General features: G+C 45.7%; 1 long non-coding RNA gene across 3 annotated transcripts in view; it reads right to left on the reverse strand.

Moving 5' to 3' along the window:
- Positions 1 to 9,536: 9,536 nt before the first annotated feature.
- LOC120099113 (uncharacterized) overlaps positions 9,537 to 20,014 on the reverse strand; it is a 32,142-nt gene continuing 21,664 nt past the window's right edge. Inside the window, exons 1-5 of one of the 3 annotated variants that reach the window (XR_015649224.1) lie at positions 17,282 to 17,399; positions 16,580 to 16,613; positions 13,776 to 13,898; positions 10,464 to 10,564; positions 9,537 to 10,290 (exon numbers count right to left, since the gene is read on the reverse strand). This is a non-coding gene — a long non-coding RNA (uncharacterized LOC120099113). Of the gene's footprint in view, positions 10,291 to 10,463; positions 10,565 to 13,775; positions 13,899 to 15,538; positions 15,626 to 16,579; positions 16,614 to 17,281; positions 17,400 to 20,014 lie in introns of those variants that run through there. The other 2 variants (XR_015649227.1, XR_015649213.1) reach the window with 2 other exon arrangements.

Below are 20,014 nucleotides of genomic sequence, written 5' to 3' on the forward strand. Positions count from 1 at the left end.
TTTCCTAATTTCCTTCTCAGCCTGTTTATCCTTTGTGTAGAGGAAGCAACTGATTTGTTTGAGTTAATTTTATATCAAGTCATTTTGCTGAAGTTATCAGGTTTAGGAGTTCTCTGGTGGAAGTTTTAGGGTGACTTAAGTATGCTATCATATCATCTGCAAATAGTGATATTTTGACTTCTTCCTTTCCAATTTGTATCCTTTTGACCTCCTTTTGCTGTCCGATTGGCCTGGCTAGGACTTTGAGTATCATATTGAATAAGTAGGGAGAGAGTGGTCAGCTTAGCTTTTTCATCACTGTAACACGATACCTGAGCAGACACAGCCTAAGAGGTCCATGGGTGCTTGGCCCTGCATACCTGAACAGAACATAATGGTACTGGGAACATGCAGTAGAGAATAACTGCTCCATCGCAGCAGACAGGAAGCAAAGAGCTGGATGCCAACAACTGGCTGGCTTCCTCCTGTTCTTCCCTGCTTGGTAAATCAACTCCAAAAACTCCATCCCAGACACACTCAAAGGTATGCCTCACCAGTCTTCTAGGGGACTTTAAGTCCAGTCTAACTGCCAACTATTACAGCCAGCTGGCAAGCTAAATCAACTCCCAGGCCCTCAGTTTCTGTCCCTGTAAAATGGGGATGATAGGAACAATAGTGTTGGAAAGATGAGGTCAAGCAATGAGTGAGAAGCCCACCATATGGTCCTGACAAGTGTGTAACAGCTCAAGTTTGGGGACCAACCTTCATAAGCCCATCAGTGATCCAGACAGAGAATTCCAGTGACATCATCTTCCAGCAAACCTGAGGGATGTACATATCATGTGAGAGCCATGAACTCTTGGTGTGTGGGGTAGAGGTAGAACAAATAAGTGTATATACATCTACATATAAACATATGTATGCCTAGGTATAGAGGTCAGAGGTCAAGATCAATGTTTGCCTTCCTCAATTGCTTTTCTTCTTATTGTTTTGAGACAGAGTCTCTCATAGAACCTGGTGCTTTCTGCAAGATGAATGGCCAGAAAACCCTAGGGACCTTCTACCCTCGCCTCCTACATCAAGACTGTAAGCCCTCCTCACTACCCACAGCTTTTTGTGTGAGTGTTGGAGAGTTATACTCAGGTTCTCACTCTTGCATGGCAAGCTTTATCCTGAGGGAGCCATCTCACCAGACCCTGCAGTGAACATCTCAACAATGAACATAATAACCACAATCATTGGCTCTGGCAAGCAGTGGTTCTCTACCTGGCACAGTGGTGGAAGTCTGGTAAGCCTTGTGGCTTCCATTTCTGCATCCCAGGGGATATCCCAACTCCTGGGCAGTTTCCTCTACCTATTTCAGACATGTAGAACCTAGATTTAAGATACAATGAGGATAGAATTAGCAGTCCTGTCTTTCTGAGCAGAAACATCACTCACATTAGGAATACCAGGGGAAGACACCAAAAGTCTCTGGGCCTGCAGAGCAAAGAGAATACGCATGTAATGAATGTACAGCCAGGCAATGCTACTACCCTGAGCTTCCCTATCACAATACCCAAATTTTGATTTATGGGACCCCCAAGGACTCATCAGGATGCAGGTTGCAGACTCTGGCTACAGGCTACTGCAGACATTTTCAACATCACTCACAGTTGAATGTCTTTGCAAGTTTAACCTCTGGTCTACTATGGCCTGGTGTAAATGGGTAATCAGACCTGCAGGTATTAATTAAACTCATGGTTCTATTTATTGTGGGACTCTGGGGATTGAGCAGACAGCAAATAGCAATAAGTACTTCTGAATGTTCTCTTTGGCTTAATTACTGTTCCATAGTTAGTCCATCAAATTGATATACAATCAACAAGGCTGTACTTACTCCATAGTGCTCATTTAGAGGGAGAATGCTCCAGGTCTGCCAACAGCTCTCTCTCTTATATTAGCAGAGCCTACCAGAGACTCAGGAAAGGACAGGCCTATGGAATCTTTCATCCAGCCTACACATAGCCGTTTGTCAGAAGTGCCTCTCCCCAACAGGATCTATTTAGACACAACCTTGATTGGCAGTAGATGGTTCTCCTCACTAACCATGCCCTCAGACTCAGCCTCTGTAGGCAGGACCAAAAAAAGAGCAGAATTGTCATGCATGCCTGACTTATGGGACTTCATAAGTGATCACCACTGATAATTAAAAGTACAGATTCCCGAAATCTAAAGGGACTTGGAAGGTTATCTAATTTAATGGCCTCATTTTACACAAAATGAAACTGAGACCAGAGAAGCATAGTGGTTGGACTAGGGTCACACGATGTCTGAGTAAGAGAGTTTGGGAAGACTCGAGAGCTTTTCAAGTTAGCTTAATTAAAGGGTGATTTATTAGGAGAGTAGACTCTCTCGGGATTGAGCCAGGATATTTCATGAAGTTGAAAGTTACCGGCGTCCCATCTCTGCTTCTTCTACCTACGTATCTGTTTCCTCCTTACATCTAGAAACTTCTTAAATGTTGTGCCTCATGACTTCAGCTGTCACATGGCTCTCTAGTTGCCACAGTACCAAAATCTGGCAACAAGTTCCATGCATCTTCCAATTCTATAAATTATTAGGGGTCTCAATGGCTCATCTCAAAGCTAGATTTCAGGAGTGAGGATACAAATGGCTAGGAGCATGGATTACCTATTTCCACCTTCTGCATACCCTGGGGTGGGAGAGCCTCACCAAAGCTACATGAAAGAGAGATCTAGGTATGATGGGGCTACAACAACAATATCAAGGCTTTCCCTTCCCACCTGCTGTCTTCTGCCATCTCTCAGGGTTAGTCCAAGGATCACTGTTCAGTTCACAGGGCCAGAATTCAGGGCTGGAATTAAGTAGTGGAATATAATGTAGCCTTAGAACAAGCACATAAAAATAGAATAAAAACATAGTAATAAGCTCCTTGGTGTTTCATCCACATCCGTAAACACTAAGAGGAGGGGAAGGAGGAAGAAAAGAAAGGAAAAGAGAGGAGAACAGAGGAATGGGGAGAGACTGAGGGAGGGAGAGGGACAGGAGGATGGGGAAAGGAGGGAGTGAGAGGTAGGGGGAAGGAGAAAGAGAGGGGAAGGGACAGAGGAAGGGGAGGGAAGGAAGGAGGGAGGAGGCGGGATAGAGGGAGGGGGAGGAATGGAGGGGAAAGGAGGGACAGAAGAAGAGGAGGGAAGGAAGGAGAGGGAAGGGACAGAGGGAGGGAAAGAAAAGGAAGGAGGGAGGGGGAGGAACAAAGGGAAGGAGGAAAGGAAGAAGGGAGGGAGGGAGAACCAAAGATAAGCAAAAGTAAGTGGAGCTTGCACCACACTTCTTTCTATGCACTACCATAGAAGCAGTGTGCTTTTGCTGTATGGAGGTCCATCACTAGGTAGAGACATCCAAGTCATGAACCGATGTCATAAAATTGCCTGCTTCCAGACGGTCCAGTAGTGATATGCACACTTTACCCTCTAGTAACTGAACTGCTTTAGTCAGAGATGAGTGTTGAGGAAATAACAGATTGCACTCGCCTAAGTCACAGAGATCAGGCGTCCCTCTGCCTCATCTCCCATGTCCTTCTACGTAGTGACATGAGTTCATTCACAGTGCTCTCTCCTCTCTGCCTCCTTTCATTCTCCATACTTGAGCTTAAATAGGGAGCTTAAAGGAACCCAAGCAGGTAGTAACAAGAAAATACGTAATATTCAAAACCTTGAATTTGTGCTCAAGTGATGTCTGTGGAAAATGGGCTAGGCTGGTGATTAGGGGAAGCAAGCTCTAGTCCTTTGTGGGGGACAACAACCTAGCTATGGGACAAAGTGGAGTGTCACTCTGTCCCAAGTGTACAGGATGCAATGGGTGCAGTCTTGATCTCTTCTCACGGATATCCATGCTTTCAGGAGACTAAGTCATTCTAGAAGTTTCCATTTATCTCCAGAGTCAGGCCACTGGGGATGACTGCTGTGTGACTAAATGGGCCTACGCCAGCAAGCTGATTCTGGGGCTCTTCCCTCTGGGATCAGTTGGCTTGTGTGGGCCATTCATTTTCTACCACTCAATCCTCAGTAGAATACAGGGAATTGGGGCCAGAGAAGTGGACGTTGACTTTCTCCAGTGTTAGGGCTCCTTTGAAGAGGCTGATGCACTCTAGGGGGACTCTCCCAAGAGAAATACTCTGTTTAGATTTTTGTCGGGAAATGTGAGAGTCAATGTTGAGTATGTCTATTCACCGACACCAAAGCCCAACAAAGTCACAGAAGCAAAGTCATGTACAGGAATACAGATGACATCACAGCAGCTGAATCACTTAAAAGTCTCAGGCTAGTATGGGTGACTGCCTCCCAAAGCTACATAAATGCCTCTGCCTGTCAATTAACTTCCTATCCTCTCTATATATAATCAGGTACCTCCCAAGGCTAGGGGGGAAGCAGGGTACCAAGGGGCCTGAGGGAGAGAAGGCATGTAATCCCAGGTCAAGGTCTAACAGCTTCCTCCCCACCCTTTGTCTATGAGGGAGTATGGGTAGCCTGATTGGATGAGCCAAGTCATATGTGGGTCAAGCCAAATCCCTGCTGCCCTCAGAAGATAACAGTGGCCGTGCTTTGCTCAGAAGACAGCAGTCCACAAGTATGACAGTCAGGGACATAGTTAAGAAACTCAGTTTATCACCTGAAGCCTTCCCTTGAACCTAGTTCATAAGCTCTGAGTGATTCTGGAACTAAAATAGCTAAGGCATTTCGAGTGTGAGATGTAAGGCAAAGGGTGATATAAATACCAATTTTCTCCAGAATTTTAGCCATTTGGATTACATGAAATACCAACTCCATCATCACAATTACTGGTGAAGAAATGGATGGACTAGAGAAACCGAAGCCCCTGTCCGTAGTCAGAGAGTCTAGGGATGGGATTACAACCTATGTCCTCCTGCTTGAAGCTGGAGGTTGGTCAGTTGGTGTCTGAACAGAGCCTCACACAATGGTACTAACTCCTTCCTCAGGAGCCCTCTCCTCCCCAGGTATTCACTACTGAGATCTCCTGACTTAGGAAGGATAAGACTTAGTGCTAGGGAGCCCTGCAATACTGTAAGAGAGAGTAGATGCCTCCCGTGATCTCCCAGCAAGCACCAGTAGTCAGTAAGCGATGGCTAAAGTTAGCATACAGTGGAAAAGAAGCACTCTTCAGGGCCAAGCATGGCTTCATCTCAAAAGTCCCACAGCTCTTTCTTATGGTTCCTAATGGCGCCACCAGAATACCAGCAATGCCAGCCAATGCAAGCACAGGGAAGTGCACAGTCTCTCATTCGGGAACTCTCTAGCTTTCAAAAATAACAGAGCTCATTGATGGCCTGCCTCACCGGAAGCCTGGGGCTTTTTGATGAGAATTCTACTGAGTTAGGTGACATTCCACAAATCACACCATAGAAGATAGCTTGGAGCATTTTTCTCCAATTTGTATAAAATCCAGATTTTTTTTTCCATCTCTTTTTGCCAGGCTGGTTGAGCAGCAGGTGTCTGGGTGAGCGACGTGAATGACAAGGTGGTAAGAAATTTTCCTTCCCTCAAAAAAAAAAAAAAGAAAAGAAAAGAAAAAAGAAAAAAGGAGTCAGAGAGACATCATATGGGGAAGTGACAGGTAAATCGCACAGTAGAGTTGCTGATGAAAAGGGTTTCAGTCTGCCAGAATCCTGAATTCAGAACAGTGCTGGCAAGGAGGGGGAGGAAAGAAAACCCCGCTAACCTCTGTCTGTGCAGGACTTTCCTCTGAGAAAAAGCCCCAGAGGGACTTCTCCATGGTTCCCTTCCTTTAACTTCCTACAGCCAAAAGGCAGACCTGGCAGTGTCATGGTCCCATAAGTCTCCTGAGCTCCCCATTTGTCCCCTACAATGGCCTTTGATCCTACATGTATCTTTCCTCAGCCTCACCACGCTGTGACCGCCTCTCAGCTACCTCTTCTACCTGCCCATTAGAAAGAGAAGGACATACGGCCAGAAATTCAGAGTCTGCAAGCTTGCAAACACAGGAACCATGAGAGTGATGGACAATTTCCTGAGAACAAAACACGCACATATACATACATGCAAACATGCATGTACACAGATGCATATATACACATATAGACAAACATATACACAAATACATACAGACACAGATATGCATTCATACATAAACACAGATGCACATATATACATATAGACACAAACACACATACACACACAAATGCATATACACAAACACTTAGACACAAACAAAAAAATACAGAGACAGACACATAGACACAACACACATACATACACAAACACACCCACTTACATAGATACATATACAAAACCACACAGAGACATATTAATGCAAACATACAGAGACATACAAACACATACACACAGATATACGCAAAAGGACACCCAGCCATACAAACACAGACTCACAAACTCAAACACACACAAACAGACAAGCATAATGAGCGCACACACACACACACACAGACAAAGACAGACAGACATGTAAACACACAGGCATATAAACACACATAAACACACAGACATACAAGCACAACACACACACACAGAGACATACAAACACACACAGACATTCAAACACACATAAACACACACAGACATATAAACACACATAAACACACACAGACATACAAACACACCTAAACACACATAGACATATAAACACACACAGATATACAAACACACATAAACACATGCACACACACTCTGAATCTGGGCTTTGAAGTGGATATTCAGGATGCAGCTTTCGAGCCTCTGAAACCGAGCTCAGCCTGACCTACTTAGGCAGCATTCTTACCCGCGTCTCTGGCAGAGAAGCTGTATATTTAGCACAAGGGAATGATGCACCCCCATACCCACTCTGTGTTTAGAGAGCACAGCAGTTTTTGCCTTTTTTTTCAACCACCCTCCCCAACTGTCTCCCTGAGAGTGGATATGTAAGTTAAACACCTCTAAAAACCCATGAGTTCCAGGAATTCTGCAGAAATGCATCCCCGTGCTCACTGAGTGCGTGGGCTAAAATGGCTTAAAAGGAAAGGACCAGACACAGCTGATCCATGTTTGCTCTCTCCTCTCAGTTGGCAAACCAGCTGCCTGGCTCGGCTGTTGTTAATGCACAGCAGAGATTTACCGAGGCTCCAACATGCAAACGACATAAATTTAAGCCAGGAAAGGCTGGGTGTGCAGAGGGAAGGGCAGAGCCGACCCTATTATCTCGCTGACTCAAGCCAAAATAGACATTAGTTTCAATTACCTGCGTTTTCAGGAGGAAGCCTTTTAACCTTCATTATCGGGCTAATTACCTCAACTCTCACCTTTTGTCCACACAGTCAAACCCTGAAAAGTTTTACTCCTCTGTAACAGTCACCTCAAACTTTTGCAGACATGGTGGTCATGGAGATAAGACACACCACATGCAGGTAGAATGTGCTGCAGAAACAGTGTGTGGCATGCTTCCCAGGTGTCCTCCAGAGAAAAACTGTGCAAACTGTCTGGGATTCAAATTATTGGACTGTGTTGAAAACAGTAAAGGCCAATTTCAGGGGGGCTGAACCATTGCCCCCATGCAGCTGTGCAAGCTTTACCCAAGGTCCACTGTGTGTCTCCCAAGCAGAACTTTTGTGTGATGACTTTTCTAACCCTAACTACGCTCACTGACTAGAGAGAAGACTGTTAAAGGATGGGCTAATATGAAAATAGTGACAGGAACTCGGCAGTGTTAGACATAGAACCTGTGTATGTTAGACGTGGGGTCTGCAGTGTTAAGCATGAAGTCTGCATGTGTTAGACATGGAGCCTGCGTGTGTGTTAGATGTGGGGTCTGAACCATTAGACATGGTGTCTGCAGTGTTAGACATGGGCTCTGTGTTAGTCATGGGATCTGCATGTGTTAGACATGGGAGTCTGCATGTCTTAAATATGGGGTCTCCATGTCATAGGGTCTGTGTGTGTTAGATGTGGGTCTGCATTTGTCATGTAGTCTGCATGTATTAGTCATAGGGTCTGTGTGTGTTAGATGTGGGTCTGCATTTGTCATGTAGTCTGCATGTATTAGTCATAGGGTCTGTGTGTGTTAGATGTGGGTCTGCATTTGTCATGTAGTCTGCATATGTTAGATATGGGATTTGAATGTGTTGGTCATGTAGTCTTCATGTTTTAGACATGAGGTTGGAATATATTAGACATATAGTCTGCATGGGGTCTTTATATGTTAGTCATGTAGTGTACGTGTGTTAGTCACGAAGTGTGTATGTGTTAATCATGTAATCTGTACATGTTAGTCATTTATGTGAGCATTGGGATCCCATCACCCCTGTCTTCAGCTTTCACTAGTCAAGGTGAGAGGCAGTCCTGGGTGTGCTTGTGTGCACCTCCCAGAACCCATGTTCCTCTGGCTGTGGTTATGGGAGTCAAGACCTATACACAGAAGTATGACACCACTGTTGTCATGGCCACCAGCATGATTGCACAAGGATCTGCAGCAGTTAACTTTTGGGCTGGCGAGATACATACCTTCCCCTGCCCCTCAGCCCTGCCTAGGACTTCATCACATTCCCCGGAGCTTGCTCTTCCTGGCCACAAGCCATTCTCATTCTTCTCAGGAAAATCAAAGGCCCATTTCTAGGGAGCACTGGTGACCCTGAGCTGGTAAGTGGATATCCTCCGTCCATCTTGCACAGCCCAGCACTGACGGGTAAAAGACCTACCTACGTGATGGTGTGGAGATGGCTTAGTCAGTAAGTACTTGCTGCACAAGCATAAAATGACCTGAATTCAATCCCCAGAACCCTCATCAAAGAACACCGATGTGATCATACACACATATGTACTTGTGGTGCTAAGGAGACAGATACAGGAAGGCCACCATGGCTCACTTTCCAGTTAGCCAAGCCTACTTGTGAGCGCCAGGCCAGCAGGAGGCCCTGTATACAAATTAAAATGTACACAGCACCAGGGAACAACCGATATAGCAATTTGGCTTCTACATGTACACATGTACTGACATGCACATATGTGTACACACACATATAGACCCTCATGTAAAAAATAATACAGACTCTTTCTCCCACTCCCACCTGGCACCCTGATCTTGGACTTCCCTTCCACAAGACTGAAGGAAATCCATTTCTGTGTGGAAGCACCTAGCTTGTAGCATCTCCTGTAGTGGCCCTGGAGGTTACGGCAAATCTCCACTCCTGCACACCTCCTCCTCCTCAACCCCATACTCCTTCTCGGTGTTAGTAACACTCCCGCACACTGAACCCCATATCTGAGGTCATTTCCTTCCTGAAGTCTTTGGACTTGCAGTGACAGAGCAGGAAGCTAATATGTGCTTGCTGTGTGGAGCCAATTCTTGTTAAAACCCAGCGCCCTACAGTTAAACAACCACCGAGGGCAGCTTTGCAGGTGCCTGGAGTTCTCCTGCTAATGGGATGGCAGTGGGGTTGGAGAGTGAAGTAAATGAAATACAACTATGTTGGCTTCTGCTCCATTAAGAAAAGGGGGGGGGATCAATGTTTGCCAAATGTAGAAGGATAAAATCAATAATGAAAGAAATTTTATTTTCAACCTTCTGAGGGAGTATTACAAAGAAGAAAGAGTGAAAATTATTATTATTTATTGATGTATATAGCACCTTCTGAAAGCCTCAAAGTGTTTTATAGGATTACAAACTGCCTTCATCCTTTCCTGCGTACTGATGGCTTTGTCCTGCTCTTTCAACCGCTCTTGCTAGAAGCAGCAAATGCATGAACTTCCAGGGCAACATGACGTGGTCTCCGTAGGATGGGCATTTAAAGCCAGAGAGTGCTTGTTTGCTTGTTTGTTTGTTTGTTTGTTTGTAACAGAAAGGAGTCTCTGACGCTGTAGAAGGTCAGCACATGCTCGTCTTGTGGAAAGTTCCAAGGAAGGTGGCATCATAATCCACATTATTTGGCTAACTGAAAAGCATAGAGAATCTTTCCGTCCCTCTCTGGTCTTTGCTTGCTTGGAACAAGCAGTGCAGTTGGGGAGAAGCAGCCACCTGCTGCCAACATCTTAATGCAGTTCCTGGCAGAGAGTTTTGATAGATGGCTTCAAAGCCATGGGATATAAGCGCCTGAACAAAACTTTCCAGGGGACGAATCATCAGAGGTGTGAGGCAGGAGCATACAGAGCCACCAAGGGCTGCAGCTGTCTGAGGAATCAACGAGGGAAATTGTCAAAATGAAATCCTGTGAGGCCGGAGTGAGACAAAGCTTTCAGCCTCCATGCATCCATTTCCTTCTCATTTGAACTTTAGAATAATTCTCTGAGAAAGGAGAATGAGAAGTACTCACGCAATGTACACAGGCTCATTACGTGCACATTTGGTCAGCTCCAAACCACCTAGTTTTGTTTTTTCAAGAAGAGATAAGAACAAGGACTCATGGTAAAGAAAATTAAAAAACTTTAAAAATTAAAAAAAAAATAAAAATAAAATACCTGGTCATAGTAGCACTCACACAAAATGGCAGCATTCAGGGGGTGGGGCCCAGAGTTCACTGGCCAGTCAGTCTAGACTTCAGGTCAATAAGAGACACTGTCTGCAAAACACAAGGTAGATGGTTCGTGAAGAACACCAAATTTGTTCCCTGGCTTCTACACACACACACACACACACACACACACACACACACACACACACAAATGGGGTGGGGGGCAAGGAGAGGGACAGAAAGAGAGAGAGAGAGAGAGAGAGAGAGTTGATCTTGTCTTATGGTTTCCAGATCTTAAAGAGTTCCAATTTGTCTCTATTTCATATTAAAACATCATGCTAACAACTCATTAAAATTTTCAAATATCACCTGGCATCATGGTAAGACTGTTCCCTCCAGCTTTCAGACAGCTCTAGACTCGCTAGTCACACATGAGGCCTTTTCCCACCATCAAGCCCCTTCTCTGTACCCCGCTGTCAGCTACAAACAGCAGGGCCAAGATTTAAATCCTCCCTTCTTATTCATAATCTATTCCACTTGAGATTTCGTGAGTCCTGATCCTGTCTCTTGGTGTCATCTGCACATCTCTTTCATCCTGCATCGAATTTGTGGACATCTAGACATCTTTATTCAATCCACGAGTGAACCAGTTCAGTGGAACAGAGCCTGGAGCAGACTCACAACAGGTACTGATGGCTCCCTGGGGGCCTGGGCACTGTGTAGGAGTCCATGCTGATTCTGAATTTACCTGCTGTGTTCCCTTCCTTTCAGCCAGCACAGCTTGAGGATCAGCTACAGGTAATGGCTACTTGAAATAACTCAAGTAAAAGATCCCCAAACCTAAGAGCTTTCTGCCTTTTCTGGTTGGCCATGACTCTGCAGGCTGGGTCCTACTATGTCTCTGCTACTGTTTGGGATTTAAATATCACCCAAAGATAAAGGTGTTAAAGGTTTGTACCCCATGGTGTAGCTATGGGAAAGTAGCAGAACCTCTAAGACATTAGGGCTCTAGTGAGCTCTTTAGGTCACTGGAGGATACCTTCACTTCCACAGTCTTATTTCCTGGCCGTCGGGTGAGGATTCACACGACCATGCTCTCCAGCTATGATGAGCCACCCTGCGGCGGGCCCAGATCAACAGGATACATCAATCCAGGGCTGAAACTTCCAAAGCTGTGAACCATCCTCTTCAACTGATCATCTCTGGTATTTCGTTACAGTGCTGGAACTCTTACTAATCCAGAGCCCTGTCTGCAACGTCGGTTTCCCTAAAGCCTTACACTCTTACGGCCACTTTCCTTGGAGCTTCAATGGTGCTGTTTGTCCATTCCTATGACACAGCTTATCCTTTGTAAGCTCTGGCTTCAATTTGGAAATCCTCCTCAAACCAGCTGGTGTTGGTGTCCTAAAATCATAGGAGGGCTTGGACATGGCTTAGTGGAGTTTCCCATGCAAGAATGAGTACTGGTATTCAGAGTCCCAGAACTCACACAAATGCCAGGTAAACTTGGAAGTCACCTGTAATTCTAGCCTCATAAGGTTGAGATCCAGGACCCTCCAGAACAAGCTGGCTGTTTAGATCCTCAATATCAGTGAGCTCTAAGTTCAACTGGCTCCAGTGCATCAGGTGGATGATTCGTGATGTCAACCACACATGTACACACTCACACTCACACACATGTACCCATGGGCATATGAACACATGGGAAAATGGAGGGAAAGGTTTGAGAAATTTTGTTAGATTAAATCCAGATATAGAATAGCATTCTTTTGTCTATTGTTAACCTTATTACAGATGTATTCGCTTCTCTGTGGGTTGCAAGATTATAATGTGGATGTGGCTCCCGCCCTGCCCAGCAGCATGTCTGCCTTGCACTGGGGTGACCGAGCGCTGCCAGCAACACGCCTGGGGGAGGCAGAACACAGTCTGGAATGGTGGTCCTCAGTCCGTGTTTTCTCCAGTGGGAAACAGCAGGGTCTGGGACAGAGATGCTGTAGTTTCCAGTCTCCTGCATACCTAGACGCCACTGGGGTCCAGCTGGGAATGGAGAATGGGGGTCTGCAGTCCACACTTTCCCTCAGGATACCTACTCACCAGGAAGGAAGGGGAAGGCTGAACCCAGGCTGGGGCAGAACCCAGTTTGGTTCTGAGTGAGTGCCGAGAGTACAGAGGGGCTAGAAGAGAGAAGCCCTTCTCCTGAAGATTTCAGCAAGGCTCTTGACCACAAAGGCCTCCCCTCAAAAGCCCCAGAGTGATCCTTGATGAAGGGATGGTCCTTGCTTGTCCAAAGACTGCTGTTCTATTTGATGGCAGATGTGGATGCATACAGCTTCCTCAGGGTAAACCAGGGATTAAATACCTTTTGCGGAGAGGAATGCCCAGGAAGGGAAACCCATTGGCTGAACACTCAGGCCCATCTAGATACCTCCTTAGCATGAAGAGCTCCAGGTTTTTATGCTATGTGACTGATTGTCGTGGTCCTCTCAGTGGGGTGTCATGGTTACATGTTCCAGATCATGTAATTTGGTGGGGAACTGGCTCCACTCCTGCCATTCTCAATTCTGAGATTCCCCAAAGTCTGAGCCCGCTCAGCCTTACCAGTTCTTCTGTCTATTGATACACAGTACCCTACACTGTCCCTTCACACTAGGCTGCATGGTTTTCAAATAGGACTGTGTGATTCCAACATCTGGCCTCAACTGATTGGTCCAAGTGGCCAACTGCTCTGACAGAAGCCAATCACATTTCTTCTACCAGAACTAACACTAGAACAGAAACCTGAAGCAGTTAATTGCTGCTCAGTGGCCAGTCCTAAGGTAGAGTTCTTGATCCAAGAAGAAGCCCCCTACTAGGCAAGGGTGATAAGACAAAAGGAAGGACTGGAATGTTCAGGGAACATCAAACTAAGCAGATCCTAGCAGCTCAGGAAAGCCTGTCTCTGCTTCCCCTAAGATGAGCCATGTTCTTCCTGGGTCCCAGGAGTCACCAAAAAATCTTTCAGAACCAGTAGCCACTTTCATTTAAGCTAGTTTGAGTTGGTTTTCAGTCATTTGCTACCCAATCCTAAATGATGTAGTGACAAACATGAGCTCCACACCAGAGCCAGTCTCTCAGGACTTTACCAGAGGAAATCCTACCCAGAGCCATGAGACCCCAAGACAGGGAAAGACGAAGAAGTCAGTGTGGGGCCATAACAACAGCTAAGGAAAACCATATGACATAAGTCCCACCACCATTTTGGTTGTTGGTTTGGGGGTTTTTGTTTGTTTGTTTGCTTGTTTGTTTTAAGGCCAGTTCTCACCTTGTAACACAGGCTTACCTGGAGTTCATTCTAGATTGGCCTCGAAACAACCCTCCTGCCTCAGCCTCCCGAGTGCTGGGATTGCCGACGTGAGTCACCTGGCCTTGGCTCCTTTTCTTGTTCTGCTTTCCATTTCAGAATCTGTTGTTTTCAGAATCATCGCTTACTGGCCTTCTAGTCACAACAAAGGAAAGCCGCCCCCTCCTCCCCCAACCTCCCTGCCAGGCCACAGTCCAAAGCTTGGAATCTTCCAGGTAACACAGGAAAAGGCAGCTGAATGCATTGCTGGTGCTGTTTGCTAGGCTGAAGGGCTAAGGGGATTTCCAGCCGAGCAGCCGTGCTAAGCAGAACACAAGCCTGTATGACCCTCGGTTCTCAGCACAGACAGGGTCCCATGATATTCGCCTGAGCTGGTCCCCTGTTTATTACACTTCCCACTTAAATCAAAACAGCTTCTGAAAGGGAGGGGGAAAATGAATGGGCTCACCACAGTCCTAAATCAGTCTGATTCACAAACACAGACACAGCAGCTAAATATAGACAGACTCCATCCACTCGGTTCAGCACATCGCATCAGGATCTGCTCTTGGGAAACTCCATGTCACATGGGAGTCTCTCTCCTGTACTTCAAGAGGAGAAGACCCTCCCTTCAGGTGGACTCAGCATCACTAGGCACCAGCAGCACGCTGGCCATCAGACTCGGGCTACAGCAGTTCCTCTGACATTTTCTAGAAGGTGTGCCTCAAGAGAGAGCTGCAGGGTAGCATTCACTAGAACAAATGTATAGTGTGAATTTCTCAGAGGCCCGATCCCTGTTTGGTTTCTTATTTTCCTCTCTAGTCTGTTTAATAATCCAAACCTGCTATGTAATTCTCAGAGGCGCCTTCAGTACGGAAATGTAAGGCTCCTGCTTAAAAATCATTAGGACTCTCAAGACGATGTCAACCGATCATTATGTCAAGAGCAGAGCCCCTGTTTGATCTCGTAGGTTGCACACCCACATAGAGAGCCATGTTTGGGGCAGAATAAATGTTTATCAATATTAAATCAGTGATTTAAAACAACCAGGACCAAATGAGAAGGCAAACAAAGGGAGCTAGACTTCTCATTTTTGTCTCTTTGGGGACTCTGCTTGGGACTAAGAAGAGTCTCCGGGAACTGGGGAGGTGATCAGGCAGTAAAGCACTTGTAGTCCGAGCGTCCAGCTTCCAGTTTCATCCCCAGAACCCATATATAGAAGCCCAGTGCAATGTGCCTCTGATCCCAGCACTGGAAGCAGACAGGAGGAATCTTGAAGCAGCCAGTGCAGCACGAGGCAGGGGGCCCCGGGCCAGTCAGAGATGCTGTCTCAAAAACAGAGATGAGAGAGACTGAGGAAGACAACCGAGGTTGGCCTCCGCCCTACACACACAGGCACACATTCAAAGGCACACATATATCTACACACAGAGGCGCACACACACACATCTACACACAGAGAAACACACAGGCACACATGCAAAGGCGTGCACACATATACACAACGCACACATATACAAACAGGCACATATATACAGATAAAGGTATGCAAACACGCATGCATACACGTAGGTATACGTACAGTTACAGTACATACACATACAATCACAGCACACCTATACACACAGGCAGGCACATAATCTCTCTCTAACACACACACACACACACACACACACAAAGAAAGAGAGAGAGAGAGGGAGAGAGAGAGAGAGAGAGAGAGAGTGTTCATTGTTGAACTAAGTTCGAGACACGTGTGGCTTTACCAGAGTGCTTTCTGCAGGTTTGCTGGATTTATGTACGACACATGTGGGGTTAGCTAAGATGCTCACCCACCTTCCACAGCACTCACGTCTACATTCTTAGCAAATCACTTCAGGAATGGAGCAAACAGACGCTATCATCAAGATGGAGGACCCACGGAAACATAATCCACACGTGAAATTCCAATCTCTTCCAGAGCAGACCGGTCAGAGCCAGTGACCTATGAGGTCATGGGTTGCTCTGCCCCCCCCCCCATGCTAACCCTCTCTTCCTATCTGTTCCTCACACCATTTCCCCGGTCTGTTCCTTCAGATTGTCACTCTCCCCTCACAGACCCTCTCCCTATCATTAGCGTCTCAGAGCAAAGTCACTGTCTGAGTGCCCAGTCCTTAAAGAAACGGTCAAACACTCGGCTGCTCGCGGTAACCTTGGTCTGCTCTCTAAGAGTAGAGGACGGGAATGCTTAGCCAGCGGTTTTTTTCTGAGAAATGAGTGTAAATTGCAGGAAACTGTGTGTAAATTAAAGGAACTGCCTAACCTAATTAGCCACACAGGAAATGTAATGGGTCTGGAAAACAAAAGTGTAATGTACGAGGAAATACCAATTGGAATAATGTAAATAATAGGCTTTTTTTTCCTTCTGCAGTTTCTAGTTCCTCATGAAGCTGAGGTGGTCATTAGGAAAGGAAGTGCTTGTCCACATCTAGGGAGGGCCTAAGGACACTGCTTTAAAGAGTCACAGCATCTTCAGGCAGGAGCCCTAATGAACTGCTGGATTTCTGTAGGATCATGTGGGGTTAGCTAAGATGCTCACTCTCCATCCACTGTACCAGTGCCTATAAACTATGGCCGTGCACTCGGCCAGCCTCCATATCGAACTGTCTGTCTGAGGCTGAATTTCTCATTCACTTTGGCCCGCACTTCCACCTCCCTCTGAAATGGCCAGTTGTTGGCAGCACAGACCTTAATACCACTTATCTGAATGGAGGTTGTTATTGTGTTCTATATGCCTTTCCGGGAGCCCACTGAGCCAGTGTCCTCACCAGATTTGCCATCTGTGTCTCTTGAAGCACTCCTCTTCTTGACATGAAAAAAAATGCATATGTATTTATTAAGCCCAGTGGTTCATTACACAAATGGAAACACGGCACAAATTGCTAAGTACTGATTAACTATGAAGCCTTCAACCAAAACTCAGGCTGATACAGACTTTACATTAGTTATTAATATCCTTAAGTGCATATTCATAAGGTACAGTGTGTTCAACACATGTCTATAATCTACAGTCCAATCATGGGACTGGGTATTTCCCAGTCTTAAAACATTTAGAGGGACAGTGAGGGATGCTAACAGGCACCAACTGTCTACTCCAAGCAAGGAACGCTGACTAACAGACACCAACTGTTTACTCCAGGCATCTTACCTTAACTCTTAACTCCAGGCTATACCAACAACGGGGTGATGTGGAAACACCCTCAATATCAGGCTTCCTAGCTTTCCTGGTCCAGGTATTTAAGGATGACGGTGAGTCCACATACTCAGTTAAGCAGAAAACAATAAGAATACCACAGGCTATTGTCTGCTTCCTGTGCTCTGCTGTCCAGGAGAACAGCAACAGTGCTAGCCTCCAGGTGCTGCTCCCCCTGGGTAGTCATCAGTCTGAGCTTGACAGACAGACAGATAAACATAGTCTCTCTCACTCTCTCTCTCTCTCTCCCTCCCCCCCCCCCCCGAGTCTCTCTCACCTTAGTCCTCTGTCCTCCTCTGAAGGGAAAAAGGAGCTTCACACGCTCCCCCTCCTACTGCACATCGCAGAGCATCTTCCTGCCCTGTCCCTATCTTCACAGAACAGCCAACAGCATCAGGAAAAAACCCTGCCTTCGGACGCTCCTAACTCTATAAACATCTACGTGAAGCGTTCACTCGGAACAGCCAGATATGGAAACAAAAGAAGCGCAGCACTAGGTTGTGGGAAATTTGTTCTTTGCCCAACGCAAGGCCAAAGGTTGGAGATGCAGTTCATCCAGCCTCTCTCATCCTGTGTATCTTTTGCAAGGATGAGGGGCAAAGATTTCTTGGAATTGGTTGTGCTTTAAAGGTAGTGACATCTATTTCTACCTAAAGAAAGAAACATAATAGCCATTTCCTTATTCTTATTTCTGACCATCATCGCAGATATCCTTTCTTCTAATTACGTGGGCCATCGCTATCATGGTCATCATTTCACTATTTACTATTATGGGTATTTAGAGGCTCATAAAAATGTGAGCTTCCTCAATGCTTAAACAGCACAAGAGATAAATCAGAGCATTGGCTGTGCGGAAGAAACCTAACTGAGAACAGCTGGAGTGCTCTCTTGACTAAATATTTACAAAAGGCATGATTATATCACTGAGTGACATTGTGCGAATCTAACAATTTATCAATCATCTTGCTTAACACCAATCCCCATGGGACGGGCCACATTCCCACTCACCAATATGAATCTATTGTATGCTAATTAATTTACTTATTTTCACTTCGGGTTATTTTAGACACGTTTGCCCTTGTGTTTTTATAACAGCTCCTATTGCACAGACACCAAACAAATTTATAAATGCAGAGAAGGGTGGGGGAGGCACGGCTCAGTACCAGTCTTGGCTCGCATTTGGTCCTTGGGGGCCCAGGGTGAGAAGAACGGATATGTTGAGGCACATCCTGCCTATCTGGTTGCAAACACTGCTGCTAATTTCAAGGATTTTTCTAGGGAAAGTAAAAAGACAGGCCAACAGCCTTCTGAATTTAAATAAGAAAGTTTTATATTTAACATTACAGAACATGGGTGAGGGTTCACTGACGGGACTGTGGGGGAATCTCAAGGGAGCCACACCGCAAAGTCTTCACCCACCGTGATGGATGGTGGCTTCCCCATAATAGCTTAGATGAAGCCCCTTCTCCCAGTCCTTCTCAGCCTATATACTCTAGCCAAGACTCCAAGGCCTCCAACAACTGGTTGGGAGGGGTAACTGCATGACCCTCTCTGGTCCTCCTCCTGTAAAGCCGTGTCAGCCGTCACCCAGCCCAGCTGTGATGGGTTTTTGCAGGCACAGCTGAACTCCTGCAAACAGCAGTTGTTTGGCTCAGAGGATGAGGCTGAGCCTCACAGTTAGACACAGCTGTGATTTCCCACACCCGAAGTACTTATGCGGCAAGCTTTGCCCAAGCATAGTTCCTGTCCACCATGGCCCTCAGCCTCCTGGGAAAATCCGGGGAACCCAGCTGACCACATAGACTAGACAGAGACAGAAGACTCTCTGCAGAGCCAACTGGAAGAGGGATTCTGGGACATTGGCTGTGGCATCTACACCCACACAGACCTTCCAGGACCTTGACTTAATACAGAATATGTAGACTGTGAAAGCACAACATGAGGGCAAGACATGTCACAGAGCTGGGTGACAAGGTTTCTCTACAGATCCCCAAATACAAGCACTGGTACCACACCTCTGCTGTCCAATCCTGTGTGCTGTTGTTACTTGACACGGACTAATAGAAGTGCAGAAGCCTGCACAACCAGCAGGAATTCACTAGTGAGTATGAGCTGGCTCATAACTGGGGGTACACAAAGGGGGTTCCCCTCTACAGGGGGACACAAATGAAGGTCCTGTGATAAGCTCCCAAGGGCTAATACCATCCAGCTCCCTTAACCCTCTAACTCTTCTTCCTGGCCCTAAAGTTGAGAAAATTGGAATCCACATGAAAATTAGTAATAGAGACATATGCAGGCCAAATCCCCCACAAAGTGACAACTTTAGGAAAAACTCTCAGAATAATGTCCCCACTGACAGTATGCCAGAACTGTAATGGGATCTTTCAAAACATGTTGAGAGATATTAAGAAAAATAATACAAGGCATGCAAGAATAACAAAAGCCAGATTTGGAAAAACCTAGAAATAAAGAAACAAACTTTTCTAAGTTTACATATAAAACTTAATCACTTTATAAATTAAATTATAAGAAACACAAGAATAAATACAATTAGAGATGTCTTCCGAGCATCAAAATGTTTTTAACAAAGAAGTGTAAAAAGCAGATGTTAAGGCATCTACAGAAGATGAGAAACAGTGCAGACAACCAGAAATAATCTAACATATGAATTTTAGCAGCCCCTGAATAGAAAACCGAAGCAAAGGAGAAGACACAATTACGACTGAAAGAAGACACAATTACACTGTAACTTAGTGCGACTGAAAGGAGAAGACACAATTACATTCTAACTTAGTGCGGCTGAAGAGGTGGCTCAGCAGTTAAAAAGGCCTGAGGCTTTCAAAAGAGCCCAATATGATTCCCAGCACCCATACGTCAGGTCACAACTGCCTGTAACTCCAGTTCTAGGGGATCAGATGCCTTCTTCTGACTTCTGTATGTGGTGTACAGATAGGCGTTCAGGTAAAACACTCCATGCACATAAATTTAAAATAAATCTTTCTTTTTTGTA

Source organism: Rattus norvegicus, chromosome 1 (genome assembly GCF_021556685.1).
Source record: "Rattus norvegicus strain SHRSP/BbbUtx chromosome 1, alternate assembly SHRSP_T2T, whole genome shotgun sequence".
Taxonomy (NCBI): Eukaryota; Metazoa; Chordata; class Mammalia; order Rodentia; family Muridae; genus Rattus; species Rattus norvegicus.